The sequence below is a fragment of the Aquila chrysaetos genome, chromosome 13 (genome assembly GCF_900496995.4).
Source record: "Aquila chrysaetos chrysaetos chromosome 13, bAquChr1.4, whole genome shotgun sequence".
NCBI lineage: Eukaryota > Metazoa > Chordata > Aves > Accipitriformes > Accipitridae > Aquila > Aquila chrysaetos.
In genome coordinates this window covers 30,338,201-30,353,385 of record NC_044016.1, presented here as the reverse complement: position 1 = coordinate 30,353,385, position 15,185 = coordinate 30,338,201, and the positions used below count along the sequence as shown (strand labels likewise).

Below are 15,185 nucleotides of genomic sequence, written 5' to 3'. Positions count from 1 at the left end.
AAATGCTATAACCTCCGGTGTTTCCCCAACCCAGCACACGCCATCCTAAACCTTCTCCTGCACCTGCCCAGTAGCACTCCCCTGCCTGCTGACCTGACACGGGAGCTGACACACAGATACCAAAGCAGAAATACCAGTCCCCACCTCCGATCAGTCTCCAGACAAGCACCAAAACGTGTGTGACAGCTGCTACTCACCCCTGAGCCCTGACACCAGAAACCTCCCTGCCAACCTTCACTGCAAGCAAATGCCCCAGCCACCTCCGCTCAGGATAATTTTCCTGCACCTCCTCCCACAAGAAACCTGACTACCACCACTCCACGGCGAGGAGAACGACCCTCCTTGGGGACCTTTCTTTCCCTCATCAGTCTTCCCCATTTCAACGCAGCTTACCCTTCCCTTGGAAATTAGGCATCATCCTAAGGAATAAAAACTGTTTAAAAACCTGTAGAGCATACCTGGTTTCCTCAGAGAGTTGCAACTAAAAAGCAAGGGGGCAGTGACACAGAATTACATGGGCATCCTCCTTCTGGGGACTCCTCTGCTAGCATTTGATACGGCCCCGGTCAGAGGGATGCTGCTGCATCTGCACAAACTGCTGCAGTGAAGCCTCAGAGTTTCTGTCAGGCTGCTGGATGAAATCACAGCTTTCTTGCTGGTACGCTCTGGCTCCTTTTCAGCTTCACACAAGCAGCCTCTCCTGCAGAGATTTGGAATTTGGAGGTTGCTTTGGTTTGGGTTTTTTGAGTTGGTTGTGCTACTGTGTCTGCAGTGCTGCTGGAGGAAAAAAAAAAAAAAAAAGGAATGGAAAGAAAGAAAGACAAAAAGAAACTCATGCAGGCTTTTACTGTCAGTGGTGCAGGAGGATGAGTAAACAATGCAGACAGCTAAAAAGATTGTGCTAAGTGGTGCAAGAAGCTAAAAGCTTTCCAATATGCCATTCCATTGTGTTTGCTTGAGTATTGTATACAGGCATATAAAAAGGGAACAGTTCAGCCTTAAGGCCACATTCATGTACTGAGACAACTGTGTGAAGAACTCAAAACTGTCCTGTTCTGGCAAAAAGACATTCAATGAGCAAATCTGAGCTGACTGTCGAAAAGAAGTTTCTGGTCTCCAGTTGATGTTATTTCTCTAAGCCCAACATTAAAAAAAGAAATGGGTGATCAAACCACACAATTCAAAATCTACATATACATCTCTGAGCCTGCAGTTTTAGACATCCCCTTTTGAACTTCCATCTGCAAGGACAGCAAGGCCAGGATCCCCTTATTCTAGTCACAATAAAGACATTATATTTGTTCTAAAATACCAAATTACTTGATCTAAATGTGAGTGATCCCAACTGCATAGGCACCAACTCTCTTATGACTAACACCAGTGTGCTGGTTTCAGTTAAATGGGAAGAGATCCAGAGCCATGAACCCTTTAAGACAGTGATCTGCCTTTACGCTGTGAACACACTGGCAGCAGCCAGGTGCCAAAAGCCCAGCTAGAACTGAGAAGTCACTAACTCTTGATGCACATCCCTGAGCAGTAAGCTGAACTGTCAATGTAATATTTGTGTTTCTCATGACAAATTGATGGTTTAGACTGCTTCTTTGAACTTTGCTGCCACATATCACCATGCCAATTTACCCATTAGTCTTAATATACTGAATTTCCTTTATGGCTTCTCCTGTCAGTACAATATGGTCTTGGGATTTGATTCAAATATTTGCTGGGCACGCTTGTATTTTACTTTCTGCATAGTCACAGCCATATCTCAGGGCACGGTTTCACTAAGCCCAGGTGCTGGAAAGGAAGCGCTCGTGCTTGTCTGATCTTGCAGTCAGCTGGATCAGCCCACTGACCCAGCTGAAAAACAATCTGCGATTTTTCTAGGGCAAGTTTTCAACCAGATCAGCTTGCTGACCTGTTTGATGGCATAGTCACGAGTACTGTGCCAACACAAGGCAGGAGGGGGACATGCATCTGCAAGCACCATCCGTTTTGATTTCAGTCTGCACACCAGTCTCTTAAGCCTCACCATGAAGGCAAAGTTTACCATACACTCGCTGATCAACACAGGTGCTGGTTAAGCACAGTTGTTTTGTGCTTGAGTCTGCATTTATAGTCACCAGACCTACACCACCTTAACTTCAGAGGATTTACTCCAAATTTATAGTCGTCTGAGGGGTAACTCAGGCAATCTCTGTGCAAGGAGCAGCTTGTATGAAGGAAGAAGACACTGATCACCGCCAGTGCAATGTTGCTGAAAACATGTAATCACCATTTAATTTGACTTCTCAATTTTGGCAAGCTCTTGGAAATTCTCCAGACATAAAAGTCCTTCCTATTCTTACACCAAGAGAAAGCTGCTTCTCAATTTCAAGGAGACAAAACCTGGCACATAAGGCTATGAAATACTATAGCCGAATTTTCTGTCTGACACAGAAACGTAAAACAATTCCTGCATTGGTGCTGTAGTATCTACATGTCATAAGATGACTGGGAAATCTGTTTGTACATCTGCCTGGGCATTTATAAAAATTTTGATGGCTCTTCAGAGTTTTGCTTGGAAGTTGGACATCTGCAGTAGGCAGATGAGGTTTGAGGTTTGTCTCATCTAACTTCTCCCCCCAATAAATTAGACATGCAATCTAAAATAAAATCCTTATGTGGTCAGTGGAGAGAGATAGAAACCTCCAGAAGATAAACCAGTCCATCCTAACACAGGTATGCTGCATGAGTGGGATGAACTGGCCCCTGAAAATGCCCCTGTCCCTCTCTCTCCACTGACAATAGAAGAAGCCAAGGCAACCACCTTAAACTGAAGAAGAAACTCCCCTGGACTCACTAAAAGGCTGATATGAACCAAAGAAAACCCAGATTCATAAGGATGAAATGGGCTGTGAGGGTAATCTAGAGCTGTGTGCATCAGGTGCTAAGTTATGCACAGGTCTGCCAGAAACTTGTGCAAGCCTATTTTCTTCTAGCTTCTTGAGCTAATGTTTGCCTATGGAAGGGGAAACCAGAGCATCCATAGGGTTGAAGGTCTGGTACAGGGTGTACTTAGGCGACTGGGAAGTCCCAGGGCCCGTGCAGTTTTACTGGGGTGGGAAGGGGGGCCTCCTCTGTCAGGTAGGTGACTGTTGTGGGCAGAGGAACCACACGCTGAGCAGGAATGCAGAGGTCCAAAGCTAGGGTAGAGCTTAGATCCTGCCCACCCTGAGGGCCGGCCCAACATACTGGGAGACAAGCACAACCACCTGATGAAGGTTCAGAAGTCTGCAGCACCTTAAAGTCTGGAAATGCTCTTCTGGCAGAGAGTGAGAGCATCAGGCTTTCAAGTCTATATGCATGTTGTACAAAGTCAATTTGTCACTTGCTGGCTCCAGTCCAGGTAGGACGTAAATCTTACCATAAGTACAATTTTAAACAGACACTTCCACTCAGACCATTTTGCAAGTATGTGCAATTTGGGAACAGAAAAGCCTAAATGCTGCACGCACTCAGCACTGAAACGGTACCATTTCCACGGCCTGCGTGTGTCACAGCTGATGGCAATGGAGCCCGAGTGATGGAAATGGCTTCCTCCAGGCAGAGCAGGTTTGTTGCTGTGCTATTTCCGAGCCCTCCGCTTACTTCTGTTACTGGAAATGACTTACATTTATTTCTAAATCTGTCTCTATTGATTAGCAGTTAGTAAGTGGCTGCATGGCTTAATATAATGATCATTGCTCTCGCTCCTTTTGTTATTCCTGATGCACAGAAGACTGTTCTTTCTTTTTTTAGTTGCAGGATGTTCTCGTTAGCTCAGCTTAGCACTGTGTATACTCACAGGGTATTCGGGATTTTCTTTTGAAGTCTTTTACACTGGCAACAAATAGAAAACAAAGTGCATATTACTCATTTTGAATGAAGCTATGACTATCTACCAAAACATTAATGAGGTGTAAAATATCACATAGCTCATCAGTTTTTATTGCACTAGGTATTTTGTTGGCTATCTTCATTACAGAAAATGCTTGGGTTTCCCACAAGTATGTTAATTACACTTACAAACAGTTTTGGTTTACACTGCTTGTAAGTCTATGCTTTGACTGAAAAATAAAGTTGATCTTTTATCAGGGGAGTGCATTAATATTTGCCTTTAAATGCATTCATTGCAAATATCACATTATACAATTACCATTACCTGACAAGCATTACACTTTTTGTGATTATAGCTCGAAATAACTTTTACTTAGCTCATGCATTCCAGCTCCTTTCCTGAGGAAAACTTGGTATCAGAAGTCAATTATCGGTTACAGAAGTATATTCAGCCATTTTCTTCAGCACTTTCTACTAATTTTCATCCTGGTAAGAGAGTTAGTTGAAAACACAAGTAAAATTATACGTGGTTACACAAGCAGTCAAAAGTAATACTCATCAATGTTTGTTGTATATGTTCAGTCAGATGCTCAGCAAGATGGTAACAATAGCTCCAGTGTAGTTCAGTGGAAAGAGAGTATATGGACTATTATTGTATGCAGTGTGTCCAGTCATGTGATATTCATGTCCTAGCTGTTTCCTTAATAGCCCTTTAACATCTGCATCACCACAGATTGGTGTAAGTTATGGTTCTCCAGGGTTTGTTGGAGAAGAGGATCAACAGACAGTTTAAGTTCTGGCTGAGGTTTCTTGGGGAGCTCACCTACCTGCATTTCCCTGGAGTGCTGCTGTACCATTCGCCTCGGCCTCTGAACACTGCAGCAGGGCCCGCTGCAGGTCTCCCAGCCACTAAGCCACTGTCTGAGTGAGAAAAATAGAACTTTCCAGGTGGCCACCACTGTGCTCCTTTTCAAACCGGCAGAGCTGTGGTGCAGTAGTGCCAAGCTCCTGATGGGGACACAGATACACTCATTTCCCCATCCAGCAGTTCTGCGGTTGCTATTCTTCCTTTTGGGACCAAGGAACATCAGTTTATGGTCAGAATCTGGATCTAAAAGAAGTTGCAAAGAGCTGTTTCAGGTGCAGCATGGAGCCGTCCCATCAGGCTGCTGCCCAAAGGTGTCTGACAACAACATCATGAATTTCAGGAGCCGTCTTTGAGTCTCTGGCTCTCCCTACACAGTTCTGGCACGTCCTGAAATCAACACAGCTATCTCTCAGCTATTCATGGCCAGCAGGAAATGAAAGCTGATCATTCACCTTCATCCTTTTTCTGAGAAAAGGACTTTAAACTGCTGCTGGCACTGAGGGACTGAGCGGAGTAGTCCAGCAGATTATAATAGTACCCCATCCTCTCCCATTGTACAACAGGGCTCCCGTTCGGAAAACTTACAAGAAGCTACTGCTTCAGGTAGCTGGGACTGGTGTCCAAGTCACCATGACTATAGACAGAATTGATATGAACACTGTGGAGACAGAAGGAAGACCCTTGCATCTGGAATAATATCTTCACAGTGCATGAGCGAGGTCAGTTTTGCTTACACTGGTGCTGACTTACCAGCTCAGTTCCTGAATATGTATTTTTCACAAGGCAATACTGGAGACCAGAAGCTCTCCCCTGTGGCGTGCGCTCTGCATACCAGCTGCTTTAACACATTCTACTCATACTGAACACACTCAGGAGATCATGCTCTAACACTGCAGATGTCACAAGAAGTGTCACCTCAGTAGCACTAATGCTGTCCAGGCCAGTGATAGCAATGCTAGGCCCTTTAAGCAAGCTAGATGTCTGTTTTTGTTAACACAAAATCTCTAAGAGATGGATGAGGAAGATTACAAAAATTAGAAGATAATACTAATGTAGACAGCTGATGCTGATTTAGCTGCAACATACGACAATTTTTAGTCATCCTTCAAAGGATGCTAATCTTTATCTTGGCAGGCTGATAAACAAAACCACAATCACAGGATACACAAATGACTCATCCTGGAGGGCTCTGCTTCTTCAGCACCAGTGTGATGTTCCACCTAAAATACATACATGCAGAATGTCATTTAAGGGCCAAGAAAGGCTGGGGGTGGTATCCTCGGCTGTATGCTCCACTGCTTTCCCACCAGCCTCCCTCCCGACCCTGTGTACAGTGTAACAGCTCCTATATTCTGCTTACAGGACTGTAAGAGAAACACAATGCAACTCAGTCACAGATGGAAGCTGTCATTTCGATAAAATGGCCAGAATTAAATCGTGCACGTACATTCAGAGAGATAGCCATTTTGAAAGGAGATGCTAAGAAAGGTCCCTTCCTCAACTTCACCCTGACCTAAAATAAAAACAAACAGCAACTCACATCCGTAATCTTAATATTTAAGCACATTCCAATGAAAGAGAGGCATTTTTGTCTCATTTCATTCTGGTTTTGGTTGCTGATTTTTATTACTAAAATGGGAGGAAGGGTGGTCTTGTGATGATAGTCGCAGGCTACGAGTCAGGAGATCAACGTCCAGCTTTTCAAAATTTTCCTCAGTAGCTTTGGTCTCTGTTCGCCCTAGGAAAGAGTGAGTGATGTGCTTCCTTAGCTTACAGGATTGTAAGAACTTTTAAGATGCGAAAAAATGCTTTCAAGGACTCTGTCCACGATGTCAGGTCTTTAATGTGGCAAGACCCTTGATTTCACAAGCAAAGTTTTCACAGAAAAACCACTTTGGCCCAAAAAGCCAGATCTATAACACAGAAATGAAAGGCAGAAATGTGTATGTTAGTGATCCAAGGGAAAGGGAAAGCCTGTTGTTCTTTGAGGCACAGATGTTCCAGGAGAGTTAGTCGGTGGAAATGTCATCAGTGATTCTACCACCAAAATCGGTGTCAGAGGTGATGAAGACAGGCCATGTTGTGATCAATGCTAGGGAAATACAATTTATATACAGGACCTATCCAGAAGCCCTTTGGAGTCAGCATGATGTAATGTCATTGCCTGCCATTAATCTGGTCAGTCAAGCCAAGACCTGCTGTGTGTTTGGAGATGTATGTTTCCCACGGGAACACAGCATCGTGTCCTCTTTCCTGGACATTATCTGTCCTTCATGCCTAGGAGAAGGCTGAATTGGAGTTAGTGCTCTAACTTCACTACATGCCCACAACAAGCATTTAAACATTAGGAGCCCAACGATCTGTTTTTTTCCTGCTTTCTCTAATGGTCCTCCATTGTTGGCCAAATTGTTCTTTGAATAAATCTTTGAATTGTTCTTTCATTAGAGCTGCAAAAGGCCAGGAGCACCTTTGATATAAAAAATGCTGGATTTAAGGTCTGGTGATGGGATGAAATTTAGTGTAACTAGGTCTAGTTATATCTCCAGCAGAAAATCTGACTAAATGAATGCTCTGTATGCATCTAAATCACTGTGGCTGCTCATCTTGCAAGCGAGCTTGGGGTTAGCATTCTGTGACATACTGATTGACACATGGCTCACCTATGAGATGCCATTTTCAGGTCATGGCCATGTAAATACAAAAATGACAATTCCCAAATAGATTACAGGCTGAGCTTTTCCGTAGCAATGTGACATGGAAACACCAAGTAGTTTTACTCATGTAATCTTGTCAACCTGTTAACATTTACACTGCGGTACTGCCTAAAGGCTAGCCCGTTCAGGGTCCCATTGTGCCAGGTGTGGTCCAAATAAATGCCCTCCTTCCTTAAAGCAGGTTGCAACGTTTGGAGGCAGGGGAGATCTTGCAGCATTCATTGCAGAGTTACATGCCCCGTCTGACAATGTTCACCACTTTGTGGGAAGATTGTAAGGAGAGAAACAAACACAGCAAGCTAAAGCAGAAAGGGCTGCTGCTTATAAAAACATTGCCAGCCAGAAAGGAGACAGCCCCGAGAGTGAATTCTGGCTGTCTCGAGCTGTTGGAAACTTCTGAGAGGGCAGGCCATGGCAGGAAATAAAAAAGCACATTGAATAAATCACTTGATGCTCTGATTAAGAGGCATGGGACTGTGTATCATGTGATAGTTAAAGCCGTAAGCTCCAGCCTTGAAGATATTATTTGGTACACGGGCAGTCTGAATGGGCAGATGGTATTCATGAGCAGGATTACTATTTCTAGCAAAACAGGTCAAACCAAGTCACTTAGAAATGGAATTAAAATTTAAAGATAGTTATCTCTGAAGGTGTGTGACTTTTTAAAGAGAGCTGATGAATCGGGCTCATTATAATTGCATCATTTTAAACAACAAAATCATTCTGTGTAATAGAGAAAACCTCTGCCCTTGTTTCCTTTCTGTCAGCTAACTACACACGCATTTTCCAGCACAAAATTTGCCTCTCAATAGGAATGGATCGGCTGGCTGGTACTGACCAAAAGTATTAATTTTCCTAAACTACCCAATAAGGCCACAGGCTGAGTGACGTCATGTAGTGAGTAAAAGCAAACGCTGCAAATAAAGCGTGGTTCACTGACAGCAGTGCCAGCCTTTCTGAACAGTACCCAGCCTCACTTTCCTATGGCTTTTCTGTAAGCAGGCTCCTTGATGGGTGGCTGACTGCTCTGAGCCAGGGGTTAAAGCAGGTTGCATAGGCAGCTCCGGGACGAGAGTCTCTGCCCCGTGAAGGTACGGAATTGTTAAAATCAACCATGCGGCAGAGGTGCAAGACTGGCATAGGGCTCACATTACTTCTTATGGCAACAAGGGGACAACTTTGCTACCTCTGGTTGCTGCCTAGTCTGGAGCAGAGGGGAGGAGGAGCCGCTTTTGCAAACACAGGTTCCAGCAGCCCCTCAGAAATCCCTGATCTCCCCACACTGAGGGAGGGGAAGTGATGGAGATCCCAGGGTAACAGCAAGAGCCAGGCAGCTGCTTACAGGGGCAGGATGGCAAGCCGGTGGAAAGTCCCTGCAAAGGTGCTTTGGAAAGACCCTCAGGGAAGGAGGCGTCCTGCTGCCTTTTCTACATAAGCATTAGCCTTCTGGGACCATTTCTCATAGGCCCACCCCCAGAATTTTTCTTTGCTGTAAGACCCCCCAAAACCCCAGCACATTAGCAGAATATTAGCAGGAAAACAGCATCTTGGTTGATTTTAATGGACACGAAACACCTGGGAATTTCAAGTGCTCTGCTTTGTTTTCCTGAGCCTGGGTGAATGAGACTCTGCTCTGCTCCCCACCATGTGGCTCAGTGTCTCTTCACCCCTGGGGGAGTCTCCAAACCTCCTCGGCACCGGCTGACATCGGGGTCCCGAGGCAAGCCTGGGAAGTCTTGCCCGAGTCCATGTCTTTCCCCAGAAGCCTGCAGACGGGCGATGAGCGGCAGCCAGCACCAGCACGCAGCGCTGGGCAGCGAGAGGCAGAGCTGGCCCCACAGCTCGCAGGCGAAGGCACTGCCAGCCCCTGTCTGCCAGCGCTGCTCTGGCAGGCTGGGCCAGCCCGGGCTGCTGAAGGAGGCAGGCAGCTCCTTCGCCTTGGGCAGAGGACGAGGCAGCAGGCAACAGCCTCAGAAGCCGGAGCAGAAAGAGGCCACCAATGTGGGACAGCTCTGCTCGCTTGTGAGAAACAGGGTGGCTCGTCCCTGCTCCTCCTGTGCCACTTCTGCATCAGCAGTCCTAGGAGCATGAGCAAATTACACCTGGGGCTGCCACTGAGCCCATAAAGTCTTGGGCAAGAAAACAGAGAGCACCTTGCTCCACCGGCTGTTGGAGGTATGGCGTGGAAAAGCCATGGAGCTGCAGGAGAGCAGAGGTGGGGTAAAAGAGACAGGTGAAGTCTTAAGGGAGTTGTCACAGAATTAATTACTGCTTGAAGAAGATGCTCATCATCAGGCAGTTCCTGTATGGGGTGTGATTTCAGCTGGGCCTTCAGAGACAGCGTCCGCAGCTGGGGCCAAAATCACCTTGTTACATCCATGCGGGAGGGAGGGCACTGCTGTCCCTGTACAGGGGATGGGCTGGTTAAGCAACACCAAGAGGGCTCAGGTTGCATTGGGACATTTGTGTGGTGGGCACTATGCAAACTCACAGTAAGGCAGTCTTTGTTCCAAAGGGTTTGCACTGCAGATGGGTCCACTGGTAAAAAGTAGAAGGAGAGCAGAGACAACAGACCGTCACAATTTTGTCTGGGGGAGGAAAGGAAGTACAGTGGGAAACAAAGGCTGAAGGTGGTAAACCGTGGACGAAGGACAAGGGGAAGAACAGGCAGTGAAGCTGGCTGGATGTGAAGGGACTGGGAGGAAGGGATGGCAAAGGGTTTGGCTTGATAGCTGATCTGCAGAGGAGGTAACCAGGGACACAGCACAGTCCAAGCACAAGGTCAGCCTGTTTTGCCTCCCTGCTTTTGCTTGAATGAACTCCGTGCATCAGCCAGCTCTGCCTCTGGTGCCAGAGAGACAGAGGCTATGTGCAGAGCAGATGTTGAGCAGCATGCACCCTGAAGAGAAAGATTGTGTTAGATCAATATCACACCAATTTCTGTGCCAAAAGGTGCAAAGTAAACAACTACGTATTTTGGCTGGTTCCAAAGTGGGGGTATAACTCATTCTGCAGTGATACTTTTATTCTAAGCCTCAGACTCTTCTGCAACTAATCAAAACATGCTTTGTGTTTCTTCTACCCATGCCCACATATGAATTTACTATGTGTGATCGTAACGCTTGTGAGAAATACCAAACCGAGGCTTTTAGAAAGTAAAGCCATGCTTTAACAAGACCTTAACCACAAGACACGTAGAGTGTAAGCAGGACCTTTAGTGTGGCTCGTTCAGCTGCGGGGGTCACGGAGCACGGGGGTGGGGGTGCTGCAGCACTTTGCTTCTCACAGGCACTTGTTGCTTCTTCAGCAAACGTGGCAATTCTGGCAGCTCTGTTGGTGCCTTTGCAGTGTGCATTGGCCAATGGCTGCTCTTTTTAGAGTTTCAGCTAAAGGACTGTTATTGATTCTTTGCCTCTTATGTCTTCCTGTTTTTCTTTAATAGGCTGGAGAGCAAGGTGTGGAGAGCAAGAACTAGCAAAAGGAATTCATTGACATTCCTTTCTGACCCACGGACTCACAGAAACCCAAAAGGCTGCCAATTTGTAGGCAAATAGGCAAAGAACTGAATCTAAGTGCCCTCATTTGAAGTTGTAAACAGGATTTAAATGCTGCATTAGCCTTGTGACTTCTCTTTGGACTTCTACTATCCATAATTCATTATTTATTGCATGTGACTTGTTGTTTAAATCATATGTGTTATTTCTGCTATGCACTTGCCTGCTAGTGAGTTTGTCTAAACCTGGTCTATGAAAAAAACTCCCTGAAGTGTGAGTAAAAAGAAGCCCTTTTTGCAAATGTTGGTAGGAAATAAAAGGAAAACAGACATAGGGTAATTTTGAGCAAAGATTGCTTTTGGATGGGTAAAAGATTTGGAAATAGTTTCTTTCCTTTTTCATTCACGTCCTGTCAAGCTATGCCAATTCACCCGGAGAGAGACTAGGCACAAGAGATGCAAAGGTTATGTCTGATACAGATAAACTTCTCTTTTACCACATTATGTGGTCAGTTTCTGAGCTGTAATTTGAACCGTGGATCAAGTAAATGTAACAAAGACACAAAGCATTAGTCACACTTCAGTAGGCACAGGTCCTGAGATTCAGTTTCCAAACTTTCCAGTTTGTGGCAAGCATCAGATATCATAAGCCTTACATCTATTCTTTTAAAAGGATCCAGTTGTCTGAAGGGAACATAAGAATGCCAGTGACCAATTACAGTATGCAGGTAATTAGGTTTGCTTGCTCTTTTTTGCCTCCTTCCTCCATTTATCAGATTTTATCGTAAATTCTAGCTTGTCATTTCACGAGCACCTTTATTTGACAGCCCCCAGCAAAGGAGCAACATGTGATGGTTTGGCCCCAGACTTTCAGAATGATAAAGAGTAGTTTGGGCTTTGCGGACCATATGCCCACTACACAGGCGCACCTTCATTTAGACTGAGGTGTCATCACCACATCTTAATGCTGGAGTGATTCAGAGAGGCTTTAGTGTAAGCAAGCACCAGGCACCATTCAGCAAGATGGCCAACATGCAAATGAAAGATAAATAAATGACAAACTGCTACAGCTTCAGCTTGCAGAGTGTCAAGTAACTCTTGGAAAGTGTTTAGCACTTTCCACTTCAGTTAATTTCCATGGAAGCTGAGAGAGTTAAGCATGGCCAGAGTTGCTCTGTTCTTTGTAATACTGAGCCTTAGAGAACGAGAGGAGCGAGGAGCTGCAGAGCCCCGGGACCGTGGGAGCTTTGCCTGTGTGACCGCTACACGCTCGGTAAGCACAGCTCTGGCCATGACTCCCGCAGCCCCTTGTTTTTCTGTGGCAGATAAATGGAGGTCCCAGGCGCTCTAGCCTCTGAAGCATTACTGAATGAATCCAAGGCCATCTCTGTCTTGTTTAAAGATTAAATTCTCATTTTTAAGTCTAACTGTTCTGAGGAAAGCCCTCCTTTACTCCATCTCCACAGTGCAGGCAGTGTTAGCCTATAGACTGCTTATGGTATAGATATCACTATCATGGCAAAGGTGACAAGTTTACTGGCACCTGCTGTACACACGAAAGGAGTAATTTCTACTTATTACCTCTGCTTTTAATATCTCTACTAATTTACGCTAGCTGGTCAGGTTCATTGAGAAGAGGTGCATTTATCAAAGCTGGTATATTTTGGTGAATATTTAGATATGTACTCCCATAGCAGCTGTGTACATGACAGACTAAATATAGTCAGCCTAACAGCCCAAACAGAGCACGAGGCAGCAAAAATAATTCTCCAGGCTGTGCTGCCTTGCCCCAGCAAAGCCACTTCACCTCCTTTAGCGAGTTTGATACTCAGTAGCTTTCTAACTTTGTTATGCAAATAATTTACAAAGAACTCGGTGCTTTTATGTTGCTTCTCTTCAAAAGGTTTATGTCAGCGTGTGTCTCAGGCTGGGGCTCACCCATATGCTGCCATGCCTGCAGATCCCCTGGGGTGTGCAAAGCCTCCAGTGACTGGGACGGTCATGGTCATTTACCTGCATAGGAGCCACTGTGGGATCTGGACACACATATGGCAGCAGTGGGCTGTGGGGTCAGCCTCTGACTAGGACGTTCCTCTTCCCTGCGCTGTTGCATGTTGTAACACTGACTGTGTGCTACACTCGATGCTTGGGATTTCACTAAATGGAATTGCAGAGACAGGAGAAACTAGTCACGAAGCATGAGAAGTGCTGCTCAAGAGAGACAGATTTAACAGTGCCCAGTGGAGATGCCTCATTAAACTGATACAAACCTAATAAACAGAAGAGCTGCTAATTAGCAAAAGGAGTTAAGCAATGAAAAGTGGCAGTAAGCCAAGCAGCGATACCGAGTCTTCTTAATGCAAAGGGAAACTACCCAGCAAATCTGCAGTTTGTAATACAAGACGGAGGAAGAGACAGACACCTTTTAAGATGATGAATTGCAATGTATTAGTAATCCTTCATGTTTTTTTTTTACTGTAGCTATTTATATAAATCCAGCGGATGAAGGATGGTCACAGAAGTCATGTTTTAAAAATATGCTTTGGAAGCCAAGAGATTCTCCTTTGGAAATAAAAAAGAGGCTCTAAATGTATTTAAAAAATGACAAGGGGAACTACTTTCCACAAGCCTGCTGTACTCCATGGCCATAGTATGAGGAGAACGTGCAGGTATTTTCAGGAAAGAGAGAAGATGCCACAGAAGAGAAACATTACATATGCACTTGCATTTCTAGCTCCCGGAAACCCCAAACACTGGGACCCAGCTGGTCACTATGGTTACAGACAGATGTGAAAGCTCGCTTTGAACAGACCGTCAGCTCCTCTTGATGAGTGAGGCCCACAGACAGGCCGTGAAAGATGGGAGAGAGTGGCAGCCCTTCCCCAGCCTGCAGAAAAGGATGCCCATGGTGGTTCAGATGTCCATGCCCTGCTAATTAGCAGAAGTACTGCTGTAATTTACAGACTGTGGCAGGGCTAGTGCAAACGCGGCACAGATAGTGGGATTGTCTCCGAGAAACTGATCTGCCTCTCTGATGCAAAGGCAGGGAACAAAGTGGGCATTAATATGCAGCCACCGGCACTTAGGCAGTGGTCATAAGCAAAGCAGCCATCTTCTTCAGAGGTGGGGCTGAAATGGAGATAATGACCGAAGGCCATAGGGCCACATCCCAGTACAAACCAGTTCTCTTCTTTGCCTGTACTGCATATGATTTAGTGTTTGCATAACAGAAGTGTCCAGTCAACACAACAACGTGCAGGGACATGGATGTTCCCAAGTCAAGGACTCCCTGGCACGAGTTATTGCTCTCACCCCAAGTGTGGGCAGGCAAAGATGAAAAACCTAGCATGACTGCAGTGAATTTTGTCCTTATATAACACTGGTTTTTGGAAGGAATCATTCCAAGCGATACTCCCCTGACTGTATTATTTGCGCAGTGAGTCAGGAAGCCTTGCACACCACTTGAGATACTCCACCCACTTCTCCTTGGGATATGTCTGTGTCTGCATGTGGATGTCACACATCATTTTACAAATTGCTCTAGCTGTGCTCTCAGGGAAATATATCATTAACAGTTTTCCCAGTCTTGTTGTTGACTCGGTTAACCATTAACAGGATCACCCTTTTTACAAAGGCCTCACAAAGTCCATAAAGTGTATGTAAGCACAAGGGGCAACGTTCTTCCCTCAGCACACGAGGCTCTGGTCTTCAAGGATGCGGGCGATCAGCTGCAGACTCCTCAAATGTTGTTCCATTTGCACTTAGGAACTAGAAATATTTAACTCATTGCTTTATGCAGAACTTCAAGAGCCCTTGGGCAACTCTTTTGTACCCTTACATAAACTCTCAGTGAGGAGCGAGGGGCTTTGGGTATTATTTTTATGAACTATATTTGTGCTTCTCTGGCTTCCCGTGTGCTGCTGGACAGGGGAGAGTTGGGAAAATAGTTAATCACCAGCCTTGACTGTAGAAAGTGAAATATGGGCAAAGAGTACCCAGGGCAGGCTGGTATTAAATGATCTGTCAAGGGCTGAATGGGTTGTTTCCCTGAGGGAAAAGCACCACGGTGGATATAACAGAAGGTCCGATAACTGAGGACAAATTTCAGTAATTAAAATTTTAAAAGGACATAGCATCGTAGGCAAAGATGCATAAGAAGAGGCATATAGAGGGAGAGAAAGCAACTAGATGTTTCCTGGGAAAAGCAAAGCCTGTTGCATGGCTACTCCTGCATCTGTAGGCATAATACGAATTT

At 45.3% G+C, this 15,185-nt stretch overlaps 1 protein-coding gene across 1 annotated transcript in view; it reads right to left on the bottom strand.

Moving 5' to 3' along the window:
- The window catches only part of LYST (lysosomal trafficking regulator), a 110,630-nt gene that overhangs the window by 92,590 nt on the left and 2,855 nt on the right, over positions 1-15,185 (bottom strand). The window contains exons 2-3 of the mRNA XM_030034883.2: positions 4,683-5,943; positions 459-4,341 (exon numbers count right to left, since the gene is read on the bottom strand). The gene's annotated coding sequence lies outside the window, so the exon portion shown is untranslated. The remainder of the gene's footprint in view (positions 1-458; positions 4,342-4,682; positions 5,944-15,185) is intronic.